This window comes from Schistocerca nitens, chromosome 4 (genome assembly GCF_023898315.1).
Source record: "Schistocerca nitens isolate TAMUIC-IGC-003100 chromosome 4, iqSchNite1.1, whole genome shotgun sequence".
Taxonomy (NCBI): domain Eukaryota; kingdom Metazoa; phylum Arthropoda; class Insecta; order Orthoptera; family Acrididae; genus Schistocerca; species Schistocerca nitens.
The window spans coordinates 719,838,227-719,865,734 of NC_064617.1; the positions used below are offsets into that span (position 1 = coordinate 719,838,227).

The window sequence follows — 27,508 nt, forward strand, 5'->3', positions numbered from 1 at the left end:
TTATAATGGATCAACTTATACGGAAAGACACATTGAAATTGAGTTTTGACCCGAACTATGCCCGGCCGAAGTCCTTTGAAGTTGAGTTATTTATTAGAGACGTTATGAAAATCACTATTGATGATATGGTTGGCATTCACCTTTCTATCGTCAGCAGTACGGTCTACCTAAAATTGTTCAGACCCGAGAAATGCGAGCAGGTCATTCAGTCTTGTGGAGGAGTTTTAAAGTTCAATCATTCTGACGGCAATGTTGGTGAAGTCAGAGTTTCGCTTGCCGGTCTTGGTGTGAGAACTGTTCGAATCTTTGAATTGCCATTCGAAATATCCGCTGATCAAATTAATGCCAAATTGAGGGAATATGGAACGGTCATCAGCAATACGGCAGACAAGTGGTCGAATATGCACATTTTCCCCGTGTTAAACGGTGTCCGGCAGGTGAAGATTGATATGTTGAAGCACATTCCGTCCTACATCACTGTGTGTGGCTACAGAGCCATAGTGATTTATGATGGGCAGCCGAGAACCTGTGCGGGATGTGGTTCCACCGAACATATCCGTGCTCAATGTGTCCAACGGCGCGTGGCACAAATACCGGCCGGTGAGCGTGGGCAGCAGGGCCCGACGTCTACGTTGCCTATAACATACGTCGCCGCCGCCCGGGCTAACGTTACCTCGGAACCTAGTTTCGATGTTTCGCTAGCGAGTTTGCGCGAAGTGCAGGAAGGCGTCACGCCGATGGATACGAACGACGTACCAACTGTTCCTTCTTCACACCCCTCGAAGGGGGACAATACTCCCTCGGAGCAGGGGCACTGACCGGACACCGAAAGTATTCATGCGGGCGTCTCGGTTCGAGAAGAAAAGTCCGACGTAGACCGGGTGGAGCCGAACGAGCTGGCTGGCCACCAGCCCCCGCGGTCTCCCAAATCACAGAAGAAACGCCGGCTAGCACATCAAGGGGCAGAAGCAAAGGCGCCAATATTGCGTGAAAAAGCGGACCACGTACGACAGAAAATGACTGAAGTGACTGAACCACCGTCGTCGGCAACCAGCAAAACGACAAAAAAATCCCGGACGGACGAATCGGACACTGATCACGGACGCTTACCCTCAGGAGACCCTGCGATAACAGATACAATGGATCAGAACCCTGTGCCTGACGTATCCAAGCTATCTGCTTGCGGTAAGCAAGCGGACAAGTTCGAGTGTGATTGGTCGGATGACGTGGAAGAGGGCGGTCGGGAAGAAGATTTCGTACAGGATCGGCGACGTATAGATAGTCCGTTATCAGAAGCTCCAGCTGATGTGTCCAACCAGCAGCAAACGGCTACCGCCGGTGTCGGCGCCGTGGCTGATGACGTAGACTTCTTTTAGATGATGTTAGCCATTAACATCCATAGTTGGCTTATTGTCACCTAGAACTCTGTTCTCATGCCGTCCTTGCAAGCTTACCGAATTGCGACATTGAACATCAATAAGATCAGTAGCCCACTAAACTTAAAAAATCTTCAAGATTTTCTCTATGCCGCTGATATTGATCTCATCATGCTGCAGGAAGTGACAAATATTAACCTTGACCGTATCACAGGCTACAATGCCGTCGTTAATCCTGGACATGGCACTGATCCAGGGACCGCGATCATGGCTAAGGAAGGGATAGTGATGTCACATATCGAGCGCCTGGCGTCTGGCAGAGGTATAGCGACTACTATCAATACTACTAGATTTATCAATCTCTACGCCCCTTCCGGCTCTGGGAGACGACGACAGAGAGCAGAGTTTTTTAAAGATGACATTGTGCCACTTTTTACACCACCTTCAGAACAACTTATATTCGCTGGTGACTTTAACTGTGTCCTCAGTCCCAAAGACCAGACGCCGAACTTCAATTCGTCCGCCGAGCTTCGCACTCTCATTGAAGAGTTGAATTTAATAGACACGTGGGAGCTTCGACACGGTGACAGGCCAGGATTCACATTCGTTACTGGCCACTCAGCTAGCCGCATCGATAGAATTTACGCATTATCAAGTATGAGGGAACATGTTTTGCAGGCAGAGCTATGGCCGACTGTCTTTACAGATCATGTGGCATATATATGTACCGTCAATTTAGCCAAACAAGGGACGTACAGGGCAAGGGGACCCTGGAAACTAAATGTAGCGCGGTTACCGGAACCCGGGTGTCACACAGTCTTCCGCAATACGTGGGCAGAATGCGAACGAAAGTTTCCCGCGTACGATTCTGCCATTACGTGGTGGGTCCAATGTGCGAAACCCGCCTTAACAAAAGCGATGAAGAGTTATTCCCGAGATCGATGTGCCTGGCAGAAGCAAACCCTGGAATTTTACTTTCAGTGTTTAAGAGATTTATATCGAGAAGATGCAACAGTAATAGCAAATCGTATGCATATTAAAAGAATACAGGCTACGATTCTAACCCTCAAACGGAAGCAATTGGAAGGCTGTAAAGTCAGGACACGTCTGCAAAACGCTGTACAGGACGAAACGACATCAATGTATCATGTTATTCGCGAACAGAAAAGGGGGCGCAGAAAGATATTGACAGAACTGCACACTGCAGATGGTCGACTCTTAAACCAACAGCGCGACATACGAGACGAGATTTATAAACATTTCACAGCACAGTTAACGGAACACCCAGTGGATATGGCGGCGCAGCAAGCCCTTCTGACACGCCGTTTTGCGACATTGAGCACGGCAGAAGCAGACGGCCTCGCTGCAGTCATCACTGAAGATGAAGTAGAGGACGCCATTCGAGGGAGCCCACAGAATAAATCGCCTGGCCCCGACGGATTACCGGCTGAGTTTTATCGAACCTTTCGTCACCATTTAGTTCCAAAGTTGACCTTGGTCTGTAATGATATCTTCAATGCTGGAAGTGATGTCCTAAGGGACTTCTGTGAGGGCATAGTGGTTTTGGTACCCAAAACCCCAGCGGGAAAGACAGTCGACAATCTCCGACCGCTTACATTACTTAATACCGATTATAAGATATTCGCGCGGGTCATGATGCAGCGATTCCGTACGGTACTTAGTACTGTCACGGGGGCCTACCAGACGAGCGTTGGGAACACTAGAAACATACAGCAGACGTTAACTGCATATCGAGATATCATAGCTACAGCCGCCGCTTGCGAAATGCGATGCGCTCTAGTCTCGTTAGATTTTGAGAAAGCATTCGATAAAATCAGTCACTCATATCTTCTGTGCGTGATGGAAGCAATGAATTTTCCACGGAAAGTTGTTGACACTGTTACACTGCTGCTGCGAAACGGTACGTCCAAGATCTGTCTCAACGGTCAACTCAGTAAACCTATTAACATCACTCGGTCGGTGCGACAAGGTTGCCCGATGTCAATGGCTTTGTTTGCAGTTGCTCTTGAACCCTTACTGTTCTCCCTGGCGCAAGACCTTCCGGGAATACGCATACATGGCCAGAAGATCGTATGCCAGGCATTTGCGGATGACGTCAGTTTCGTGGTGACGAAAGATGAAGATTTGGAACGCGCGTTTCAGCTGATATCCACTTATGCAGCCGCATCAGGAGCGAAAGTCAACTGTCAAAAGTCTGGCATTATGGAACTTGGTAGGGGACTCGAACTTGGCAATAGCCAATCACTAAAAAGAATGACAACATTTAAATGTCTCGGCATTGAATACGCGCGCACCATCCGCTGCACGTCTGCTCTTAATTATCGAAAATTATTGGCACAAATTCGGGCCGGCATACGGCAACATCATTTGCGCAATCTCAACGCCATACAAAGAGTGCTTTTAGTCAATACATACATTGTTTCTAAAGTGAATTATGTCGCGCAAATCCTGCCACTACCAAAGGTCATAGCACAACGAATGCTCGCAGCGCTCGGACACTTTGTCACTAGGGGACACATTTTCAAAGTCCCATTTGCAACCTTGACGCTCCCCTTGGGAAAGGGCGGCCTAAATCTGACTGATGTTTACCACAAAGCGAAAGCATTATATATCAGAAACATGTATAAACAATGGCAACGTTCACCAAATTCCCTAACGGCCCACCTTCTCAATGAAATTGCACCTGCCAGCATGATGCCTCCGGTAAACGTAAGTCACATCCCGACTGCATTTTGCCACTTTAGTACTTTTTTCCTCGAATACAGCTATATTCAAAGCAACATACCCGCGAATGATCTTTACAGGGTCAAAGCACTTTACAGCTGCCTGACGGACAGTAAGCCGCGCAACAGAATAGAAGTGAAGTATAGAGACTGCAACTGGGCTAAGATCTGGGAAAACATTCATGACGCACACTTACCATCGCAGGTGCGGTCTACATGGTACATGGCGGTCAATAGGATCATACCGACAAATTCAAAACTACACATGATCCACTTGGCAGACACTCCGAACTGCGTTCACTGTACTCTACTAGATACCATCGAACATCGCTTTCTATGCGACAATGTGAAAGACATTTGGCTTCTCTTTGCACGGAAGCTCTCAAGTATGCTGCGTACTGCACCTAGGATGATTACTCCAGCTGGACTCCTCACTCCCGATGCCGTTCCCTACCCCCCGGCAAAACGACGAGCAGTCAATTGGCTTCAAGGTCAGACGGTGTATTATATATTATCGGTGCCAGAAAAAAATAAAGAAGACTATTGGCTTTACCTCATAACTCAACACCAGCAACTTCAACGAATAGACAAATATAGAGAAAAGTATGCTTTCTTTCTCCTCCGAACGTTGACGTAGAGAGATATTCCTCCAGGGCGCCGTCGCAGTCCGAAAATTCTGATGGATGGCCCCTTCCCGAATATGATAGTCGCAATTAGGATTCGGATTGCGGCGATCGAACGGCCACGAACATGCAACGGACCACCCCGACAGTGGTGACGCTTTGGGGGATGATGCCTCTTCTGTCGAGAGCAATGCGAGACTGTTCTACAAGATCACCGTCGAAAATTGTAGATCTACTATCCAAATTATAAATTATTCTTTTCTTGTTTATTTAATTAGTAAGATTCGTTTATTGAAAAGAAGATGTGTTTACGTTATGTTTGACCTTCTCCTGTCAGAGGAAGAGTTGTTCCTTCTTGCTGTGGAAGACTCCAGCATCACAAGTTTATTTTCACACATTCAGTCTCCCTCGGAAGGTGATGAGTTTTCTAACATTCCTGCAGAAGATATCATTTGCTTTATTTTCCACATCACATATAGTGGCTTAACCAAATCACCACACGGATACTGAAGAGCATCCATTTGTTACATGATTAATTTTTTCTTTCAACGGAGATTTTTGCCAATGGCGGAGAAGCCGAGCCGATGAAGGCACTTTTGGCGAGCGTGAGGACGGGCTAGAAGGGGTGGATGGAGGCCCAAAAATAAAATAAAAAAAAAAAAAAAAAAAAATATAAAAAAAAAAAAAAGTGGTTAAGGCGTCTGACTAGAAATCAGATTCCCTCTGGGAGCGTAGGTTCGAGTCCTACCGACTGCGTCCTTTTTTTGTGTCAAGAGGTGAAGAACATCTCCAACGGAACCGTGAAATGAGCGAATACGTGGGAAACACTGCATTCGAGACGCTTGTGAATTTTACAATTGTCCAGTGAGTGTCGACAAAACACGTAGCTCCTCTGCTGAGACGTACAAACTGCTGCAATTTCACTTTACATCGTGTGTCAGCTTTCTTCGATAGTCTGTTACGACCCTAGCGTAATGAGTTTATAGACAGCAGTCAGACGACGTTTTAATAGTAACAGCTCCACGCAACGACTACCCAACAGTAAAGGACATGAGGCAATGTGTCAGTATGCCTAAAGGGAGGGGTGTTCAGGTAACGTGAGCCCGGATAGCTCAGTCGGTAGAGCATTAGGCTTTTAACCTAAGGGTCCAGGGTTCAAGTCCCTGTTCGGGCGGAAATTTTAATACCTTGGTAGCCGCACGTCTCGTAGCGGTGTAAGCACTACGGAAAAGAATGCTGCTACGCCGTTTCCTGGCACTGCAGTGCTTTAAACAGTAGCAGTTGCATGTGTCGGGAGGATCTTCCGCTACTGGCAGTCGTGGCCGAGTGGTTAAGGCGTCTGACTCGAAATCAGATTCCCTCTGGGAGCGTAGGTTCGAATCCTACCGGCTGCGTGTGATTTTGCGTAAAAACGAGCAGAAATTTTCGCACACATGTGACATGCGTGGGTGAAAGCGGATCCAAACCAGTGACACCATTCTCAACAAGACGGAAATTTATGTTTCAGAATACTGTTTCGCGACGGCCGCTGTCTGTTGCGGCTCTCGGTTTACCTCGCACGGACGCTAGTACTGCAGAAATCAGTCGCAGGCCCACGAACGCGCCCCCGTCATTTTGTCGCGCCGTCGCCGTGTTCGTGAGTACGCAGATGTGCTTCAAAGTGTTGGACAGAGCGAGCATTCATTTCTTGTTAAGAATCGCAATTCAATTCATTCGAGTGTGGCAAAAGCAGTGGTGCAGCGTTTTCCTTTCTTAAGATCTCGCAGCTGCTTGCAAGTATGTCCATCGTTTAAGACGACAGAAAAGTAGCGTCAGCGGGAAGTCGGTGAAGTCGCCATTGGAGCCATAAGCCAGTAATTACGACACGCGAATCACTCAAACACCATGCAGCATGTACCACAATGCTCGGCCGAGGGACCGGGTAGCTCAGCCGGTAGAGCGCTAGACTTTCAACCAAAGGGTCCCGGGTTCAAACCCCCGTCCAGGCCAAAATTGATACACTGTCGTAACGGCTAATGTGCTGGCAACGGAAGCACTACAGAAACGAGTGAGGCCATGTCGTGTTCTTACGTCAGATTGCTTGAAAAGTTGCACTTGCCGAGAGACGCTTCTGCGACCGGCAGTCGTGGCCGATCGATTCTGGCTCTAGCTGCCGTCGCGTACGGACGTACTAGCCGCCGCTCCGTGACTACAGCGCTTACGCTAGTGTTTACCGTTGCGTGTGTACTGCTTTCTGTTCAGTGTTTAAATTGACATCTGTTCTACACCGGTTTTGTGTATTTGTTCGTTTTCGTATATTCGTCGTTCTACGGATTTTCGGTTCTGACCGTAATCCGACCGGTGCTGCACAACATGGCTGCCTCCATCAGGAAGAACACCTTGGTTTTTTCGTTTGAAAAGGAAACTCGCCGAGTTCAACCGTCTGCTCTCGAGGTGCACGAATGGCTGACAGAGGTAATTGGCATTAATCCGGATTCTGTCCATACTACCCAACTTGATTCTGACAATTACTGTGTGTTTGTTAAGTTCTTCAATCCGTTAACGGTTGATAAAATTCGCGATAAGTTTGGCAATCAAGTCGAGTTTACCCATAGGGACGGCACTAAGAGTATGGTTTCTATCAAAAGGGCTGATACTACATATCGGACTGTTCGAGTTCTTAATTTACCAATTGAACTTGAAAACGAAAGCATTAAGGTTGCTCTGTCTCAATATGGGGATGTTATAGAAATCATTAATGAACGCTGGTCGCGGCATTATAAACTCCAGTGCTTTAATGGAATAAGATCGGTTGAAATGGAAGTTAAGACTAACATCCCGTCACATATCTCCGTTGAAGGTCACAAGGCTCACATTATTTATACTGGACAAGTCCCTACGTGTCATGTCTGTAATGAGTCAGGTCATTTTCGGCAGGATTGTCCCCGCCGTGTGTTTGTCTTAAAAACTAATCTCATGCAGCGACGCAAATTGACACTCAGTGAAGTTATGGCAAACGGTTCACATGTCCAACCTGAAGATGATGTTGCTAAGGAAATTTCACCTGACATTCCTTGCAGTGTCACTGATTTTCCACCTATCGTAGCCCCGACGAATCTCGAATCTGTTCCCCCTGACAGTGATTTACAGACTAAAAAACGGCCACTGGAGCAAAGCGATGATCATTCAGAAGATGAATTATCTCGAACCTCTCCCACGATCAGAAAACCACGACCTTCAGCTGACAGAGATTTAGTAGAAGCTGATTGTATGCAGATCGATCCTGCAGTACCACCTGCCACCAACAAATCGGATGTGGAAACAGAGGATCCTCCCGGCCAACAGCAACTGCCACCAACTTCGAGTGTCACCGGCGATGCACGACAGCCGCCTCAACGCGACCAACATGAGGAGGTGGCGGGTAAACATCGGCCCCACAACAAACTACGACAACAAGCCCCAGGTAGAAACAAACAGGAGAAAGCTGTTGCCACACAACAGCCCACGAGTGTCGGTCGGACGGAAACAGCAACACAGAAGGCCGATGACTCGACAACACTATCGGCATCTCAACCCACTGCACGACGCAAACTCAAACCGCAGCCTAATCTTTCGGCTTCACGCCATCCATCGCCATCACCACAGTCGCACCAAGGGAAATCCGATTTGACACAGAAGAATATCGGGTACGAAATTGTGCGTGAGGAACTTGACGGCAGTCCCACCAAAAGTGTCGGCGAGGTCCACCCCCACAGTAGTAACGATTAATGGATACTTATTTACGGCATGGTGACGTTGCGTTAGGTCGGAAGGCCTCTATAGGTTGTTTTTCTGTTTTGTTCCGGATGTTCCGGATGGTTTTTTTCAATATTTTTTGTGATGTAGTTTGTATGCCACACTGACAGTCCTCAATGTCTAAGTTAATGTAGACATGTCTCAAGCCTATAAACTGTTAACCATCAATATTAACAAACTGCAATCCGACCTTAAAGTAGCACTGCTGCGGCAATTCGTTTACGAATCTGACGCAGACATCATTCTACTACAGGAGGTGGCAGTCAAATATCTTGATATTCCTGGTTTCCAAACCATTGAAAACGTAGCTCACGAACTTTATACAGGCACGGCCATGCTAGTCCGTAATGGTATCCCCGTCACAGAAGTCGAAAAACTTGAATCTGGTCGCGGTATTAGCTGTAAAATCTTTGATGTCACAGTTGTCAATGTGTATGCACCCTCCGGCAGCAGTTACAAGACAGCGAGAAGTGCCTATTTTAAAGATGAAGTCATTTATTTGCTTCGAAAGGACCCCGTTAACATTGTCCTAGGTGGGGATTTTAACTGCGTGGTACACCAGAAGGATCAGAGGCCACACTTTAATTACTGTCATGAACTTCGCGAACTCGTCACCAAGGTTCGGCTGAAAGATACGTGGGAAATTCTTCATCCTACCCTGGTTAAATTTACTTTTTTTACCCCGACTTCAAGTAGTCGACTTGACCGCATCTATATATCGTCTCACATCGGCAACCGTGTTCTTGATACTGAAGTTATTCCAGCTCCCTTCTCTGATCATTGTGCCTATGCTGTCACCTTAAATCTCGACAAGCAACCAACAAAAAGGTTCAAAGGTCAGTGGATGCTTAACACTTCCCATCTTCAAGACCTGGAGCTTGAAGATGCCATTTGTGCAACATGGAATTTTTGTCTCCGCTCCATTAACAAGCACAGAACTAAACTAGAGTGGTGGACACACACAGCTAAAAGAAAACTGCGACAATGTCTGATCTCTTACAGCTATCAGAAAGCGACGGATAACAAGAGGACAACAGAATTTTATTATACCGTTTTACGAGAATTATATGACAAATCTCATGACTCCAACGTTTACGCTGCGCAAATCCAGAAGGTCAAAGCGAAGCTGTTAAACATTAAGCGAAGGCAGTTAGATGGCCTAAAAATTAAAGCTAAGACCAAATCTGTTAGTGATAGAGAAATGGCTTCTTTATACCATCTCATCAAACACCGTTCCAATCGTGTGCGGACCTTCATTGACGAACTAGCCACCCCAGACGGTGATCACCTTGTGCACCACAAGGATATTGTTCAGGCTTTTTATCGTTATTATAGTGAATTATACTCATCCGAGCCGCTTGATGAACATCTGACGTCAGATTTCCTTCAGACTCTGGGCAGTCACTTAACAGCAGAAGACAACAATGAATTTCTTGCCGATTTCGCAGTTTCAGATGTCTTAGACTTAATTGTCGGTTCCCAAGCAAACAAATCCCCTGGTCCAGATGGTCTCCCCAAAGAATTCTATCACAAGTTTTGGCATGTCATTGGACCCACCCTTACGGAAATTATCAATGAAGTCTTTCGAGGCCACAGAATACCGGACGAGTTGAAAGAAGGTAGAACAGTGCTCATACCGAAACAACGAGGTCACAGGCAAATTGATAACTTCCGGCCTATCATGCTGCTAAATTTTGATTATAAGACTATTGCCAGAGCGATAAACAGTAGATTGATCTTGATAGCCCGGCATGTCATCAAACCTCATCAGTCTTGCATCCCTGGCAGATGCGTAACGACGACAATAGCTGAAATCAGGGACGTAATTTCGATCACAGCGGCGACCAACATCAACTGTGCCCTACTGTTTGTCGACCTTTCTAAGGCTTTTGATCGTGTGAGTCACCGTTACATACTCCAGATCATGGAAAGAATTGGATTAGATAACATAGCAGTAACCTTACTCCGCAATGTCATCACAGGCATTACCACCCGATTGTGTGTTAACGGCCAGTTGACAAAACCGATCCCACTTAAGAGTGGGGTCCCACAGGGAAGTCCTCTCTCGATGTTGCTCTTTGCCTTTTCTCTGGAACCTGTCCTCAGACACCTGGAGTCCACATTACCAGGTCTATCTCTATCAAGAGCTCGTTTTGCGGTGCGTGCCTATGCCGATGATGTTACAGCAGTTATTCGTTGTGTAAACGACGTAAAGACAATTAAAACGGAAATCGACAACTACAGTAAGGTGTCTGGAGCTAAACTCAATGAAGGAAAATGCAAACTGGTTAACTTGAGAGGTCTTGACCATGTATCCATACCCTGGGCCCACAAAGTGGACAATCCTAAGTCACTAGGTATCATCGTCGACAAATGTCCTCTTAAAATGGCGGCGAAAAACTGGAAAGCAGTTACGAACAGCATGCATGGTCTCATTGTTGAAAATAACTGGCGCTCTGCGAACTTGATTGAAAGGGTCAAGATTGTCAATCTATATATTTTCTCCAAAGCATACTACCTGGCACAAGTATTTCCCATACCTAAAGTTCAGGCCAGAAAAATGTTGCAACTAGCTAGCAGATTCGTGTGGAAGGGGAATATTTTTAAACTCGACAGTGCCACGCTAACAAAATCACGACCCGACGGCGGGTTAGGGCTCACTGACATCCATAAAAAAGCCACCGCCCTTTTTCTGAAACGAACTTCGCGCCTGGTATACAGTCATGCCCCAAACATAACTGCAAGTCTGTTCCACGTCGTTCGCCCCGGAAACATGCACCCGCCCGTCGACATCAGCAAAATACACTTCAAGCTGAAACATGTCCGAGAATATTTCATTGAAACAAGTTATGTAGGCGAAAGCATCTTACGCAACACGCATTTGCCAACGAATGTTGTCATGCAGAAATGGACTAAGATGCGTAAATGTAATAAAATTGAGGTAAAAAATCCATCTTGTAACTGGAAGACACTATGGAGGAATGTTAGTCTTAAGATTCATTCATGGGATGTTGCATCGACTTGGTACCAGGTGGTGAACGATACCATTGCCACTAATGAAAAATTACATAGAATAGGCTTACATCCCTCTGACAAATGTGTTCAGTGTGGTTTAATCGACACTTTGCTTCATCGTTTCACCTGCTGCGGCCACTTAAACAACTGGCGATGGGTGAGGAAAAACCTCGCACTATTATCGAGAAGCTCGCCAGCGAGTATCTCGATCACTATCATCACGACCCCAGATAAGGACTACTATCCTATGGCTAAGAATGCTACAATGATGTGGATATTGGCAAATTACGTGCATTATACGATCACCAGACGGGACGGCGACAACCTTGTCGAATTTTTAGCATACATGCATAATGCCTATTGGAGACTGAAACAAACGGGAAATTTGAAACAAATCTTTGGCAATATGTTGGACATTGTTTTTGAACAACAAGGGATCGGTTAGTTTGTTGATGATGCAGCAGCCCCTCTCATCTGTCCCTACCCAGCAGACAACTGTGACGAGTTCTAGTCTCAGCGTCAGTCATGTTCATATCGACTTCAGCCACCCACTGACAACGATCTTCACAGGTGAGGTGCTTTATCTTGTTACTGAGGCACATCTCACCTTAGTTTTACAAAGAGGGTATATCATTTACCTTACCTATTGAACTTTTTATTTTTATTGTTTATTTTTTATTTTTTATTTATTTATTTATTTAGTTTCTTCACTCACATGAGCTTGCGAGTGAACTACCACATTCCACATGTATTACTGTGAAGTCGAAGAAGTTTTCTTGTCTAATGGATTTAGACCTGTATTTTTTTTTTTTTTCAAAAAATTAGATTTGATGTTAAACAGAAAGGGATATACATCCTGCTTTCGAAATGGGACATACTACAAGAAGAAACAATAATTTTACAAACTTTCAAAAAAACGTAAAGAATAAAAAACAAAAAAAAAACAAAAAAAAAAAACTACCAGCTAAACAGCTAAGATATCACCCATACAGACATAGACAGTATTTTACACACAGTCTCCGATGACGAAGTAAATCAGTGAGAGGCGGGTGGGGCCATCGTGGCCAGGCCTCGTGTTCTATGACCCCTGCCCTCCTTGTCCCCCCCCGCCAACTGCTGAAAAGCTTCAGCTAGGAAGGATTAAAATAATAAAAAAAAAAAAAAAAAAGTGGTTAAGGCGTTAAAACAAAAAGAAAAAAAAAAAGAAAAAAAAATGGATAAGGCGTCGGACTTCGGATCCGAAGATTAAAAAAAATGAAAAAAAAAAAAAAAGTGGTTAAGGCGTCTGAAAACAAAAAAAAACAAAAAAAAAAGAAAAAAAATAGCTCAGTTGGGAGAGCGTTAGACTGAAGATCTAAAGGTCCCTGGTTCGATCCCGGGTTAAAAAAAAAAAAAAAAAAGTGGTTAAGGCGTCTGACTAGAAATCAGATTCCCTCTGGGAGCGTAGGTTCGAGTCCTACCGACTGCGTCCTTTTTTGTGTCAAGAGGTGAAGAACATCTCCAACGGAACCGTGAAATGAGCGAATACGTGGGAAACACTGCATTCGAGACGCTTGTGAATTTTACAATTGTCCAGTGAGTGTCGACAAAACACGTAGCTCCTCTGCTGAGACGTACAAACTGCTGCAATTTCACTTTACATCGTGTGTCAGCTTTCTTCGATAGTCTGTTACGACCCTAGCGTAATGAGTTTATAGACAGCAGTCAGACGACGTTTTAATAGTAACAGCTCCACGCAACGACTACCCAACAGTAAAGGACATGAGGCAATGTGTCAGTATGCCTAAAGGGAGGGGTGTTCAGGTAACGTGAGCCCGGATAGCTCAGTCGGTAGAGCATTAGGCTTTTAACCTAAGGGTCCAGGGTTCAAGTCCCTGTTCGGGCGGAAATTTTAATACCTTGGTAGCCGCACGTCTCGTAGCGGTGTAAGCACTACGGAAAAGAATGCTGCTACGCCGTTTCCTGGCACTGCAGTGCTTTAAACAGTAGCAGTTGCATGTGTCGGGAGGATCTTCCGCTACTGGCAGTCGTGGCCGAGTGGTTAAGGCGTCTGACTCGAAATCAGATTCCCTCTGGGAGCGTAGGTTCGAATCCTACCGGCTGCGTGTGATTTTGCGTAAAAACGAGCAGAAATTTTCGCACACATGTGACATGCGTGGGTGAAAGCGGATCCAAACCAGTGACACCATTCTCAACAAGACGGAAATTTATGTTTCAGAATACTGTTTCGCGACGGCCGCTGTCTGTTGCGGCTCTCGGTTTACCTCGCACGGACGCTAGTACTGCAGAAATCAGTCGCAGGCCCACGAACGCGCCCCCGTCATTTTGTCGCGCCGTCGCCGTGTTCGTGAGTACGCAGATGTGCTTCAAAGTGTTGGACAGAGCGAGCATTCATTTCTTGTTAAGAATCGCAATTCAATTCATTCGAGTGTGGCAAAAGCAGTGGTGCAGCGTTTTCCTTTCTTAAGATCTCGCAGCTGCTTGCAAGTATGTCCATCGTTTAAGACGACAGAAAAGTAGCGTCAGCGGGAAGTCGGTGAAGTCGCCATTGGAGCCATAAGCCAGTAATTACGACACGCGAATCACTCAAACACCATGCAGCATGTACCACAATGCTCGGCCGAGGGACCGGGTAGCTCAGCCGGTAGAGCGCTAGACTTTCAACCAAAGGGTCCCGGGTTCAAACCCCCGTCCAGGCCAAAATTGATACACTGTCGTAACGGCTAATGTGCTGGCAACGGAAGCACTACAGAAACGAGTGAGGCCATGTCGTGTTCTTACGTCAGATTGCTTGAAAAGTTGCACTTGCCGAGAGACGCTTCTGTGACCGGCAGTCGTGGCCTGCATTCTGGCTTTAGCCGTCGCCGCGGTCGGACGTGCTTGTTGTTTGCTCCGCACACGTTAGCGCTATCGCCGGTGTTTTTGTGTTTACCTACAGCTATCTGTGCGTTTTCGTAGTATTGTTGCTTTTGGTGGTCCTGATAAGTGTTTTTGAGGTGTTATTGTGTGTTCTCCGTTTCTTTCTTCGTCGCGATTTCGGTTTTTACCGGAATTTCGTCGGCACAGAAGACCATGTCTGACACCGTCAGGAAAAATACGTTAGTTTTCTCGTTCGAGAAGGAAACCCGCCCGGTCCAACCCACTGCACTGGAGATCCATGACTGGCTCACTGAGGTAATCTGTATCAATTCTGACTCTGTTCACACCACGCAGTTAGATGCTGAAAAATACTGTGTTTATGTTAAATTTCTGAACTCCGTGACTGTCGATAAGTTACTTGCACAATGGGGTAATTCTGTTGAATTTGTTCATCGGGATGGTTCAAAAAGTAATGTTTCTGTACGAAAAGCTGATATAATGTACACCAATGTGAGGATTTTGAATGTTCCTATCGAAGTTGACAATCAGTTGATCAAAGACGCTCTATCTAAATATGGGGAAGTTAAATCCATCTATAACGAAAGATGGTCGAAGTTGTACAAGATACAGTGTTATAATGGCATTAGGTCCGTCGAAATGGAGGTGAAAGCCAATATTCCGTCCCATATATCTGTTGCAGGTCATAAAGCACATGTTGTTTATTCTGGGCAGGAGCGTACGTGCAATATTTGTAACGAGACAGGTCATTTCAGACAAGATTGTCCCCGCCGTGTTTTTGTCCTCCGTAATAATCTAACACAGCGTCACAAACTGACCCTTAGCGACGTCTTACCAAGCAGCAACTCCCCTCCTTCTGCTAATGACAGTGGTGCAGGTACTTCTACAATGCCCGCTATAACTAACACAGAGTTTCCACCTCTGAAAGTGATAATGAGTCACCCTTCTGTTCCCGAATGCGATCTTCAGAATAAGAAACGACCGTTGGAAGCGACTGATGACGGCTCGGACGGCGAGTCCTCCCGCACTTCCCCCTCCACCCGCAAACAGAAGCAGTGTGATGCAGATGTGTTAGAGGAAACAGACAGTACATGTATGGACGTGACGACAGCGGCTAAGGCAACCCAACCGCTGTCGGCCGCCGCACAGGTACCAACAGACCACGGAGGCGAAGCAGTAACGGTTGTCGCGGCGGCGGACGAGCCGCACTCCGACCCCCATGAGGTGACGGAGCAGAACCGCATTCACGAACTCACCGACCCCCAACCAACCGATTCAGTCAGTGCCCTGGAGTTAGTGCCGGAAGGACAAGGAAGTGGAAGTCATAAACAGAACACTGTTGAGGCAGCTTCGGTCTCAACGGTGGTGAAGATAGACAACGCGAAGGACGGCGCGTTGAACCAAGATGTCCAAAGACGTAAACTCAAACCGCAACCTAATCTCAAAGTTTCCCGTAAGCAAAGCAAACAACAACCTGGACAAGATGACGCAACGGCCAAGAATGTCCTGTATGAAATTATTACGGAAACACCTAAGGATGTACCTTCAAGTAACATTAGTGACGGAAAGCCCCTCTGCAAAACTAAAACCCGAGAACTTAGGAATACTCCACCAAACTGAGGATCACAATTCAACAAAAAAAAGGGGAAAAACAAATATCGTTGAACCGCTTTATGTTCTGATTGTACTATTGTCTTAGTCATTTTTCGGAGGAACCAAAAGCAGTGTGTTCACGTCTTTTCCATACTCATAGGTATTTCTCTGTAGATTATTCTTGTAGGAGCTTGTTGAAGTGGAATAGTTTAACCCTTCTAGAAGCGGCACAGCTCCCTGTTTTTATCTTTATTTTACTATTTTTTTTTATTCCTTTATGTACATTTTTATGTAAACTAAATGTCCCAGGCGTATACACTTGCAACTATCAATATTAACAGGATTACATCGGCGACTAAAATTGCAGCGCTCAAAGAGTACCTCTATGAGTCAGGGACGGACATTGTTTTCCTACAAGAAGTTGTACTCACTAACCTTACAGTGCCAGGATATTTGTCTATTTTAAATGTCTCGCTTGACACTAACATAGGGACAGCAATTTTAGTCAGGGAGGGGATCCCTGTCACGGATATTGAAAGATTGGACTCCGGCAGAGCGATAGGTATAAAAGTCTTTGGTTTTACTCTTATCAATCTGTATGCCCCTTCCGGTACATCCAATAGAATGGAAAGAGCACAGTTCTTTAAAGAAGAGATCATTTATTTATTGCGGAAAAACCCCAAGGATCTTATCATCGGCGGTGATTTTAATTGTGTGATCAATAAAAAAGACCAGGTTCCGAATTTTAATAACTGCAATGAACTGAAGCGTTTCGTCACTGTTTTACAGCTTAAAGATGCTTGGGAAATAACGTATCCCACATTTGTGGCTTTCACATATATCGGTCCTCAATCACGAAGTAGAATTGACAGACTCTACATATCGCAAAGTCTAGTCAGCTCTTTCATTAAAGCGGAGACGACTCCTGTATACTTTTCTGATCATAGTGCCGTGCTTGCTACCGTCAGCCTTCCTGCGCAACCTACTCGTCGCTTCAGAAGTCAATGGCACCTTAACATGTCACTGATGCAGGAAGACGGACTAGAAGAAAGTTTGACAGAAGCGTGGGCCATGTGCCTCCGCTCCGTAAACAGGCATGTCTCAGTACTAGACTGGTGGTGCAACAGGGCAAAGCCTAAACTGCGAAAAGTCCTCATCCATTATGGTGCACAACGATCGAAAGACTTGAAAAATTCCATAGAATTTTATTACACCATGTTGCGAAATCTATATGAGCAGGCAGACACTTCCAACATCCGTCTGGCAGATATCAAGCGCACCAAGGCCAAATTGCTTAGCATTAAAAGACAGCAGATGGAGGGTCTGAAAATAAAATCAAAGGCTAAAACAGTCGTGGCGGATGAACATGCTTCCTTGTACCATCTACTGAGGCACGAAAGGAATAGGAGACGCACCTTCATCGATGGACTTCAGTCTGAAAATGGCGAGACACTCATGACTCAGAGAGACATCGTCAATGCAGTGCACAAGTATTACGAAGACCTATACTCAGTCAGTCCGGTATGTGAAGAGTCCTTCGATGAGTACCTTAGTTCCATAGCTCCCCAGGTGTCAGGCGAGGAAAACGAAAACCTTCTCGTAGAGTGTACTAACGAAGAAATCTACAGAACCATCTGCAAATCTCCTTTGAAGAAATCACCGGGACCGGATGGTTTGCCTGTTGAATTTTATATACGATACTGGCCTTTGATTGGTGACATGTTTACCCGAATCACGAACGAGGTACTTCAGGGAAAACAGATACCTTCTGTTTTTAAAGAGAGCACAATAGTACTCATTCCAAAAAATACTGCAAAAACAAACCTTAATAACTTTCGTCCTATCTCTCTGTTAAACTCTGATTATAAAATCATCGGCAGAATTATAAACAACAGACTCTCACAGCTCGCTACAAGGATAGTAAGCTCACACCAGTCATGTGTTCCTAATAGGAGTATTTTTAAAAGCATAGCTGAATATAGAGATGTAATTGCAATCACTGCTGTGACCAACATCAAATGTGCTATCATGTTTATTGACTTCCAGAAAGCTTTTGATCGTGTGGATCATAGATTCCTTAATGCCACACTGACGAAAATAGGTTTTAATGAGCGCGTCCTAAGTGTGATTAGAAATATCGCAACAGGAATCAGCGCTTGCATATCAGTCAACAGCCAGAGGACAAAGCAGATCCAGATCAGGCGTGGCGTGCCTCAAGGAAGCCCCCTCTCAATGCTCCTCTTCGTGCTGTCTTTAGAGCCTTTTCTCCGCAGTGTTCATGTCAGCCTGACTGGTCTCACATTATCTGGTCACCGAACTGTTATAAACGCCTATGCCGATGATGTCGGAGTCGTACTGCGTAATGCCGAAGACATTTCGAAATTGGAAATACTAATTAAGAAGTACTGTAGCGTCTCCGGAGCGAGTGTCAACGCCAACAAAAGCAAACTTTTAAACCTACGGGGTTTCCAACACACCACATTAGCCTGGGCTACAAACGTCACCCAGTGCAAAGCACTGGGAATAACGCTGACGCCTTGTCCATTGAAAATGGCAGCTATCAACTGGAGAAATACGTCAGGACAAATTCTTGGAACAACAAGAGAAAACCTCTCCCGTAATATGAACCAGGTTCAGAGGGTACTTTTCATTAACAACTGCCTCCTCTCCAAAGGTTACTTTACAGCGCAGATCTTCCCGTTACCAAAAATGATTGGAAAACAGATAATGTCTACCGTTGCCAGTTATCTGTGGAGAGGTGAAATATTCCGAGTAGATGCAACAACAGCGACCTTAGATCCCAGGAATGGAGGTTTAGGTTTAGTTGACATTAGAAATAAGGCGTCTGCACTTTTTATAAAAAGGACCGCCACTATCCTTAGCGACCACGCTGACAGCATTACAACTACATTATTTGAAGTTGTCAGGCCTGCAAGTCTACAGCCACCGGTGAATGTGCACAAAATAAATAACCGGCTCCAGCACGTTCGAGTATATTTCGTGGAACTCAGCTATCTTGGCAGTGCCATAATCAACTCACGACGGATCACGGCCCGCGATATTCTGTGTCATCGAAGGAAAATGGAGGGGAGAAACAAATTAGAAAGCAAATACCCACATTTTGATTGGGACGCCATATGGGAAAATATTCATATGCGTGGTCTTCCATCCGACGTCAAATCAACGTGGTATAAAACAGTGAATGGGACCATCAGCACTAATGAAAGGCTACATGCAATCGGCATTAGCGAAACGAATCTCTGTCTCAAATGCAAACTGATCGATACGTTAGTGCACAGATTAACGTGCGGTGGGAATCTACAAATCTGTAATTGGATTAGAGAACAACTTGCATTTCTTACGAGGTCTTCGGTAGAAAATTTTCCCCCTGTGACATTCCTCAGGCCTCAGACTCGCTATTTTCCCGCAGCAAAAAACAACTCCGTCCACTGGTTAATGGGACACTATGTGAATTACGTAATTAATCACCTGGGAACTGACAATTCCATTGAGTTTTACGTGAACTTGAAGTTTGCTTTTTATAGAGCCCTGAAATATAAAGATCACAAGAAGAACTACGGCAATATGCTAAAAATAGTATTTGAGCGACTGGGCATTGGTTGACACGCAGCTAAGATAAACACAAGTCATTTCTTTAAGCGAATGGACGCTTGTTTTCTAAAAACCAGGACCAAAAAAAAAAAAAAAAAAAAAACAAAACAAATTACAATTTTACAGCTTCATATTATCATCAATTATAATCTGCTAACACGGAAGGCTATTTTGTTCATGCCCCAGCAGAAGCCTAAAAACAAAACAAACAAAAAAAAAAAATAAATAAATAAATCAAAAGAAAAAAGAAAAAAATTAAGAAAAAGAAAAAACAACCACATATCAGCATCGTAGGGTACAGATAATTTTTTTTTTTTTTTTTTTTTTTTTTTACTAACATGGAAGTCTCATTTCTTTTAATGGAAGAGGATTTTTCTTCTTTTTTTTTTATTTATTATTATTATAACTATCAAGAAGACAATAAGGCAATGGCAATAGTGCCTTACCATAATATTTATATTTTGCATTCAATGAAGTTCCTTCCCTTACAAGAAAAAAAAAGCGAAAATAAAACAAACAAATTAATAAAAAAAAAATCTAGAACAAGAGCAAACAAATATACACGTTCAGCATCCATTGCTTCATGCATTACTTTTCTGTTACAAAGAGGCATGTTTTTTGTTGTCAAGTAGCAGTGGGAATAAGGATCAAATCTATATATATATAAATAAAATAAATAAATACCACACACGCTACAAGCTATCAGCTTCATTTGCTAATGCCTCAACATGAACTAAATTTTTTGTCTAAAATGAAGGTCCACTCGGTTCAGGAGAACGACGAACACAAAGCATTGCTTGCATACTCAGTCAAGAATTTTATAATGAAGCAACTCAGCAACGGGACTAGGGGGAGACATCACGGCCAGGCCTCAAGTCTCAGACCCCTGCCCGTTTTGCCTCCACCTGCCTCATGCTGCAAAGCTTCTATTCTCCATTCACAAATCATATAAGAAAAAAGGTGCAAAAAAAAAGGGTATGATAAAAAAAAAATAAAAAAAAAAAGTGGTTAAGGCGAAAAAAAAAAAAAAAGTGGCAGAGCGAAAAAAAAAAAAAAAAAAAAAAGTGGCCGAGTGGTTAAGGCGTCAGACTAGAAATCAGATTCCCTCTGGGAGCGTAGGTTCGAGTCCTACCGACTGCGTCCTTTTTTTGTGTCAAGAGGTGAAGAACATCTCCAACGGAACCGTGAAATGAGCGAATACGTGGGAAACACTGCATTCGAGACGCTTGTGAATTTTACAATTGTCCAGTGAGTGTCGACAAAACACGTAGCTCCTCTGCTGAGACGTACAAACTGCTGCAATTTCACTTTACATCGTGTGTCAGCTTTCTTCGATAGTCTGTTACGACCCTAGCGTAATGAGTTTATAGACAGCAGTCAGACGACGTTTTAATAGTAACAGCTCCACGCAACGACTACCCAACAGTAAAGGACATGAGGCAATGTGTCAGTATGCCTAAAGGGAGGGGTGTTCAGGTAACGTGAGCCCGGATAGCTCAGTCGGTAGAGCATTAGGCTTTTAACCTAAGGGTCCAGGGTTCAAGTCCCTGTTCGGGCGGAAATTTTAATACCTTGGTAGCCGCACGTCTCGTAGCGGTGTAAGCACTACGGAAAAGAATGCTGCTACGCCGTTTCCTGGCACTGCAGTGCTTTAAACAGTAGCAGTTGCATGTGTCGGGAGGATCTTCCGCTACTGGCAGTCGTGGCCGAGTGGTTAAGGCGTCTGACTCGAAATCAGATTCCCTCTGGGAGCGTAGGTTCGAATCCTACCGGCTGCGTGTGATTTTGCGTAAAAACGAGCAGAAATTTTCGCACACATGTGACATGCGTGGGTGAAAGCGGATCCAAACCAGTGACACCATTCTCAACAAGACGGAAATTTATGTTTCAGAATACTGTTTCGCGACGGCCGCTGTCTGTTGCGGCTCTCGGTTTACCTCGCACGGACGCTAGTACTGCAGAAATCAGTCGCAGGCCCACGAACGCGCCCCCGTCATTTTGTCGCGCCGTCGCCGTGTTCGTGAGTACGCAGATGTGCTTCAAAGTGTTGGACAGAGCGAGCATTCATTTCTTGTTAAGAATCGCAATTCAATTCATTCGAGTGTGGCAAAAGCAGTGGTGCAGCGTTTTCCTTTCTTAAGATCTCGCAGCTGCTTGCAAGTATGTCCATCGTTTAAGACGACAGAAAAGTAGCGTCAGCGGGAAGTCGGTGAAGTCGCCATTGGAGCCATAAGCCAGTAATTACGACACGCGAATCACTCAAACACCATGCAGCATGTACCACAATGCTCGGCCGAGGGACCGGGTAGCTCAGCCGGTAGAGCGCTAGACTTTCAACCAAAGGGTCCCGGGTTCAAACCCCCGTCCAGGCCAAAATTGATACACTGTCGTAACGGCTAATGTGCTGGCAACGGAAGCACTACAGAAACGAGTGAGGCCATGTCGTGTTCTTACGTCAGATTGCTTGAAAAGTTGCAGTTGCCGAGAGACGCTTCTGTGACCGGCAGTCGTGGCCGAGTGGTTAAGGCGTCTGACTAGAAATCAGATTCCCTCTGGGAGCGTAGGTTCGAGTCCTACCGACTGCGTCCTTTTTTTGTGTCAAGAGGTGAAGAACATCTCCAACGGAACCGTGAAATGAGCGAATACGTGGGAAACACTGCATTCGAGACGCTTGTGAATTTTACAATTGTCCAGTGAGTGTCGACAAAACACGTAGCTCCTCTGCTGAGACGTACAAACTGCTGCAATTTCACTTTACATCGTGTGTCAGCTTTCTTCGATAGTCTGTTACGACCCTAGCGTAATGAGTTTATAGACAGCAGTCAGACGACGTTTTAATAGTAACAGCTCCACGCAACGACTACCCAACAGTAAAGGACATGAGGCAATGTGTCAGTATGCCTAAAGGGAGGGGTGTTCAGGTAACGTGAGCCCGGATAGCTCAGTCGGTGGAGCATTAGGCTTTTAACCTAAGGGTCCAGGGTTCAAGTCCCTGTTCGGGCGGAAATTTTAATACCTTGGTAGCCGCACGTCTCGTAGCGGTGTAAGCACTACGGAAAAGAATGCTGCTACGCCGTTTCCTGGCACTGCAGTGCTTTAAACAGTAGCAGTTGCATGTGTCGGGAGGATCTTCCGCTACTGGCAGTCGTGGCCGAGTGGTTAAGGCGTCTGACTCGAAATCAGATTCCCTCTGGGAGCGTAGGTTCGAATCCTACCGGCTGCGTGTGATTTTGCGTAAAAACGAGCAGAAATTTTCGCACACATGTGACATGCGTGGGTGAAAGCGGATCCAAACCAGTGACACCATTCTCAACAAGACGGAAATTTATGTTTCAGAATACTGTTTCGCGACGGCCGCTGTCTGTTGCGGCTCTCGGTTTACCTCGCACGGACGCTAGTACTGCAGAAATCAGTCGCAGGCCCACGAACGCGCCCCCGTCATTTTGTCGCGCCGTCGCCGTGTTCGTGAGTACGCAGATGTGCTTCAAAGTGTTGGACAGAGCGAGCATTCATTTCTTGTTAAGAATCGCAATTCAATTCATTCGAGTGTGGCAAAAGCAGTGGTGCAGCGTTTTCCTTTCTTAAGATCTCGCAGCTGCTTGCAAGTATGTCCATCGTTTAAGACGACAGAAAAGTAGCGTCAGCGGTGCGTCAGTGGGAAGTCGGTGAAGTCGCCATTGGAGCCATAAGCCAGTAATTACGACACGCGAATCACTCAAACACCATGCAGCATGTACCACAATGCTCGGCCGAGGGACCGGGTAGCTCAGCCGGTAGAGCGCTAGACTTTCAACCAAAGGGTCCCGGGTTCAAACCCCCGTCCAGGCCAAAATTGATACACTGTCGTAACGGCTAATGTGCTGGCAACGGAAGCACTACAGAAACGAGTGAGGCCATGTCGTGTTCTTACGTCAGATTGCTTGAAAAGTTGCAGTTGCCGAGAGACGCTTCTGTGACCGGCAGTCGTGGCCGAGTGGTTAAGGCGTCTGACTAGAAATCAGATTCCCTCTGGGAGCGTAGGTTCGAGTCCTACCGACTGCGTCCTTTTTTTGTGTCAAGAGGTGAAGAACATCTCCAACGGAACCGTGAAATGAGCGAATACGTGGGAAACACTGCATTCGAGACGCTTGTGAATTTTACAATTGTCCAGTGAGTGTCGACAAAACACGTAGCTCCTCTGCTGAGACGTACAAACTGCTGCAATTTCACTTTACATCGTGTGTCAGCTTTCTTCGATAGTCTGTTACGACCCTAGCGTAATGAGTTTATAGACAGCAGTCAGACGACGTTTTAATAGTAACAGCTCCACGCAACGACTACCCAACAGTAAAGGACATGAGGCAATGTGTCAGTATGCCTAAAGGGAGGGGTGTTCAGGTAACGTGAGCCCGGATAGCTCAGTCGGTAGAGCATTAGGCTTTTAACCTAAGGGTCCAGGGTTCAAGTCCCTGTTCGGGCGGAAATTTTAATACCTTGGTAGCCGCACGTCTCGTAGCGGTGTAAGCACTACGGAAAAGAATGCTGCTACGCCGTTTCCTGGCACTGCAGTGCTTTAAACAGTAGCAGTTGCATGTGTCGGGAGGATCTTCCGCTACTGGCAGTCGTGGCCGAGTGGTTAAGGCGTCTGACTCGAAATCAGATTCCCTCTGGGAGCGTAGGTTCGAATCCTACCGGCTGCGTGTGATTTTGCGTAAAAACGAGCAGAAATTTTCGCACACATGTGACATGCGTGGGTGAAAGCGGATCCAAACCAGTGACACCATTCTCAACAAGACGGAAATTTATGTTTCAGAATACTGTTTCGCGACGGCCGCTGTCTGTTGCGGCTCTCGGTTTACCTCGCACGGACGCTAGTACTGCAGAAATCAGTCGCAGGCCCACGAACGCGCCCCCGTCATTTTGTCGCGCCGTCGCCGTGTTCGTGAGTACGCAGATGTGCTTCAAAGTGTTGGACAGAGCGAGCATTCATTTCTTGTTAAGAATCGCAATTCAATTCATTCGAGTGTGGCAAAAGCAGTGGTGCAGCGTTTTCCTTTCTTAAGATCTCGCAGCTGCTTGCAAGTATGTCCATCGTTTAAGACGACAGAAAAGTAGCGTCAGCGGTGCGTCAGTGGGAAGTCGGTGAAGTCGCCATTGGAGCCATAAGCCAGTAATTACGACACGCGAATCACTCAAACACCATGCAGCATGTACCACAATGCTCGGCCGAGGGACCGGGTAGCTCAGCCGGTAGAGCGCTAGACTTTCAACCAAAGGGTCCCGGGTTCAAACCCCCGTCCAGGCCAAAATTGATACACTGTCGTAACGGCTAATGTGCTGGCAACGGAAGCACTACAGAAACGAGTGAGGCCATGTCGTGTTCTTACGTCAGATTGCTTGAAAAGTTGCAGTTGCCGAGAGACGCTTCTGTGACCGGCAGTCGTGGCCGAGTGGTTAAGGCGTCAGACTAGAAATCAGATTCCCTCTGGGAGCGTAGGTTCGAGTCCTACCGACTGCGTCCTTTTTTTGTGTCAAGAGGTGAAGAACATCTCCAACGGAACCGTGAAATGAGCGAATACGTGGGAAACACTGCATTCGAGACGCTTGTGAATTTTACAATTGTCCAGTGAGTGTCGACAAAACACGTAGCTCCTCTGCTGAGACGTACAAACTGCTGCAATTTCACTTTACATCGTGTGTCAGCTTTCTTCGATAGTCTGTTACGACCCTAGCGTAATGAGTTTATAGACAGCAGTCAGACGACGTTTTAATAGTAACAGCTCCACGCAACGACTACCCAACAGTAAAGGACATGAGGCAATGTGTCAGTATGCCTAAAGGGAGGGGTGTTCAGGTAACGTGAGCCCGGATAGCTCAGTCGGTAGAGCATTAGGCTTTTAACCTAAGGGTCCAGGGTTCAAGTCCCTGTTCGGGCGGAAATTTTAATACCTTGGTAGCCGCACGTCTCGTAGCGGTGTAAGCACTACGGAAAAGAATGCTGCTACGCCGTTTCCTGGCACTGCAGTGCTTTAAACAGTAGCAGTTGCATGTGTCGGGAGGATCTTCCGCTACTGGCAGTCGTGGCCGAGTGGTTAAGGCGTCTGACTCGAAATCAGATTCCCTCTGGGAGCGTAGGTTCGAATCCTACCGGCTGCGTGTGATTTTGCGTAAAAACGAGCAGAAATTTTCGCACACATGTGACATGCGTGGGTGAAAGCGGATCCAAACCAGTGACACCATTCTCAACAAGACGGAAATTTATGTTTCAGAATACTGTTTCGCGACGGCCGCTGTCTGTTGCGGCTCTCGGTTTACCTCGCACGGACGCTAGTACTGCAGAAATCAGTCGCAGGCCCACGAACGCGCCCCCGTCATTTTGTCGCGCCGTCGCCGTGTTCGTGAGTACGCAGATGTGCTTCAAAGTGTTGGACAGAGCGAGCATTCATTTCTTGTTAAGAATCGCAATTCAATTCATTCGAGTGTGGCAAAAGCAGTGGTGCAGCGTTTTCCTTTCTTAAGATCTCGCAGCTGCTTGCAAGTATGTCCATCGTTTAAGACGACAGAAAAGTAGCGTCAGCGGTGCGTCAGTGGGAAGTCGGTGAAATCGCCATTGGAGCCATAAGCCAGTAATTACGACACGCGAATCACTCAAACACCATGCAGCATGTACCACAATGCTCGGCCGAGGGACCGGGTAGCTCAGCCGGTAGAGCGCTAGACTTTCAACCAAAGGGTCCCGGGTTCAAACCCCCGTCCAGGCCAAAATTGATACACTGTCGTAACGGCTAATGTGCTGGCAACGGAAGCACTACAGAAACGAGTGAGGCCATGTCGTGTTCTTACGTCAGATTGCTTGAAAAGTTGCACTTGCCGAGAGACGCTTCTGTGACCGGCAGTCGTGGCCGAGTGGTTAAGGCGTCTGACTAGAAATCAGATTCCCTCTGGGAGCGTAGGTTCGAGTCCTACCGACTGCGTCCTTTTTTTGTGTCAAGAGGTGAAGAACATCTCCAACGGAACCGTGAAATGAGCGAATACGTGGGAAACACTGCATTCGAGACGCTTGTGAATTTTACAATTGTCCAGTGAGTGTCGACAAAACACGTAGCTCCTCTGCTGAGACGTACAAACTGCTGCAATTTCACTTTACATCGTGTGTCAGCTTTCTTCGATAGTCTGTTACGACCCTAGCGTAATGAGTTTATAGACAGCAGTCAGACGACGTTTTAATAGTAACAGCTCCACGCAACGACTACCCAACAGTAAAGGACATGAGGCAATGTGTCAGTATGCCTAAAGGGAGGGGTGTTCAGGTAACGTGAGCCCGGATAGCTCAGTCGGTAGAGCATTAGGCTTTTAACCTAAGGGTCCAGGGTTCAAGTCCCTGTTCGGGCGGAAATTTTAATACCTTGGTAGCCGCACGTCTCGTAGCGGTGTAAGCACTACGGAAAAGAATGCTGCTACGCCGTTTCCTGGCACTGCAGTGCTTTAAACAGTAGCAGTTGCATGTGTCGGGAGGATCTTCCGCTACTGGCAGTCGTGGCCGAGTGGTTGCGGCGAGCGGACGTGCCCGTCGCGAGCTCCGCTAGCAGCTGTGTTTACATCGTTGGTCGCCGTGGTTTGCAGCGGCCTGGTGTCTTTACTCAGCGTGTTTCTTCTCTTTTTGTAAGTTTTCAAGGATTAATTGTGAAAAATGGTGACGTACAACCGGTCTAATACTATTCAGTTGTTGTTTGATCGCGAATTTCCGCGTCCCACGGCTTTTGAAATCCATCATTGGATCAGATCGGAATTGCAAATTGACCCAGCTTTGCTAGATGGTGTACATTTAGATTTTATTGTTAATTCGGTGTTCTTGAAAATTCTTGATAGTGAACTATGTGAGCGTTTGGTGGCCGTCAACGGCGGGGTTCGGAAA

General features: G+C 46.0%; 19 non-coding genes across 19 annotated transcripts; all 19 read left to right on the forward strand.

Annotated features, from left to right (window-relative positions):
• Window positions 1-5,844: 5,844 nt before the first annotated feature.
• On the forward strand, window positions 5,845-5,917 carry Trnak-uuu (transfer RNA lysine (anticodon UUU)). The gene has a single exon. It is a non-coding gene; the product is annotated as a tRNA-Lys (tRNA).
• A 138-nt stretch (window positions 5,918-6,055) lies between these two features.
• Window positions 6,056-6,137, forward strand: Trnas-cga (transfer RNA serine (anticodon CGA)). The gene has a single exon. It is a non-coding gene; the product is annotated as a tRNA-Ser (tRNA).
• Window positions 6,138-12,850: 6,713 nt separating this feature from the next.
• Window positions 12,851-12,920, forward strand: Trnaf-gaa (transfer RNA phenylalanine (anticodon GAA)). Its single transcript has one exon. It is a non-coding gene; the product is annotated as a tRNA-Phe (tRNA).
• Window positions 12,921-13,344: 424 nt separating this feature from the next.
• Window positions 13,345-13,417, forward strand: Trnak-uuu (transfer RNA lysine (anticodon UUU)). The gene has a single exon. It is a non-coding gene; the product is annotated as a tRNA-Lys (tRNA).
• A 138-nt stretch (window positions 13,418-13,555) lies between these two features.
• On the forward strand, window positions 13,556-13,637 carry Trnas-cga (transfer RNA serine (anticodon CGA)). The gene has a single exon. It is a non-coding gene; the product is annotated as a tRNA-Ser (tRNA).
• Window positions 13,638-20,672: 7,035 nt separating this feature from the next.
• Window positions 20,673-20,764, forward strand: Trnas-aga (transfer RNA serine (anticodon AGA)). Its single transcript has one exon. It is a non-coding gene; the product is annotated as a tRNA-Ser (tRNA).
• Window positions 20,765-21,099: 335 nt separating this feature from the next.
• On the forward strand, window positions 21,100-21,172 carry Trnak-uuu (transfer RNA lysine (anticodon UUU)). Its single transcript has one exon. It is a non-coding gene; the product is annotated as a tRNA-Lys (tRNA).
• Window positions 21,173-21,310: 138 nt separating this feature from the next.
• Trnas-cga (transfer RNA serine (anticodon CGA)) lies at window positions 21,311-21,392 on the forward strand. Its single transcript has one exon. It is a non-coding gene; the product is annotated as a tRNA-Ser (tRNA).
• A 725-nt stretch (window positions 21,393-22,117) lies between these two features.
• Window positions 22,118-22,199, forward strand: Trnas-aga (transfer RNA serine (anticodon AGA)). Its single transcript has one exon. It is a non-coding gene; the product is annotated as a tRNA-Ser (tRNA).
• Window positions 22,200-22,544: 345 nt separating this feature from the next.
• Trnak-uuu (transfer RNA lysine (anticodon UUU)) lies at window positions 22,545-22,617 on the forward strand. Its single transcript has one exon. It is a non-coding gene; the product is annotated as a tRNA-Lys (tRNA).
• A 138-nt stretch (window positions 22,618-22,755) lies between these two features.
• Trnas-cga (transfer RNA serine (anticodon CGA)) lies at window positions 22,756-22,837 on the forward strand. The gene has a single exon. It is a non-coding gene; the product is annotated as a tRNA-Ser (tRNA).
• Window positions 22,838-23,573: 736 nt separating this feature from the next.
• On the forward strand, window positions 23,574-23,655 carry Trnas-aga (transfer RNA serine (anticodon AGA)). Its single transcript has one exon. It is a non-coding gene; the product is annotated as a tRNA-Ser (tRNA).
• Window positions 23,656-24,000: 345 nt separating this feature from the next.
• On the forward strand, window positions 24,001-24,073 carry Trnak-uuu (transfer RNA lysine (anticodon UUU)). The gene has a single exon. It is a non-coding gene; the product is annotated as a tRNA-Lys (tRNA).
• Window positions 24,074-24,211: 138 nt separating this feature from the next.
• On the forward strand, window positions 24,212-24,293 carry Trnas-cga (transfer RNA serine (anticodon CGA)). Its single transcript has one exon. It is a non-coding gene; the product is annotated as a tRNA-Ser (tRNA).
• A 736-nt stretch (window positions 24,294-25,029) lies between these two features.
• Window positions 25,030-25,111, forward strand: Trnas-aga (transfer RNA serine (anticodon AGA)). Its single transcript has one exon. It is a non-coding gene; the product is annotated as a tRNA-Ser (tRNA).
• A 345-nt stretch (window positions 25,112-25,456) lies between these two features.
• Window positions 25,457-25,529, forward strand: Trnak-uuu (transfer RNA lysine (anticodon UUU)). Its single transcript has one exon. It is a non-coding gene; the product is annotated as a tRNA-Lys (tRNA).
• A 138-nt stretch (window positions 25,530-25,667) lies between these two features.
• On the forward strand, window positions 25,668-25,749 carry Trnas-cga (transfer RNA serine (anticodon CGA)). The gene has a single exon. It is a non-coding gene; the product is annotated as a tRNA-Ser (tRNA).
• A 736-nt stretch (window positions 25,750-26,485) lies between these two features.
• Window positions 26,486-26,567, forward strand: Trnas-aga (transfer RNA serine (anticodon AGA)). The gene has a single exon. It is a non-coding gene; the product is annotated as a tRNA-Ser (tRNA).
• A 345-nt stretch (window positions 26,568-26,912) lies between these two features.
• Window positions 26,913-26,985, forward strand: Trnak-uuu (transfer RNA lysine (anticodon UUU)). The gene has a single exon. It is a non-coding gene; the product is annotated as a tRNA-Lys (tRNA).
• Window positions 26,986-27,508: the final 523 nt, after the last annotated feature.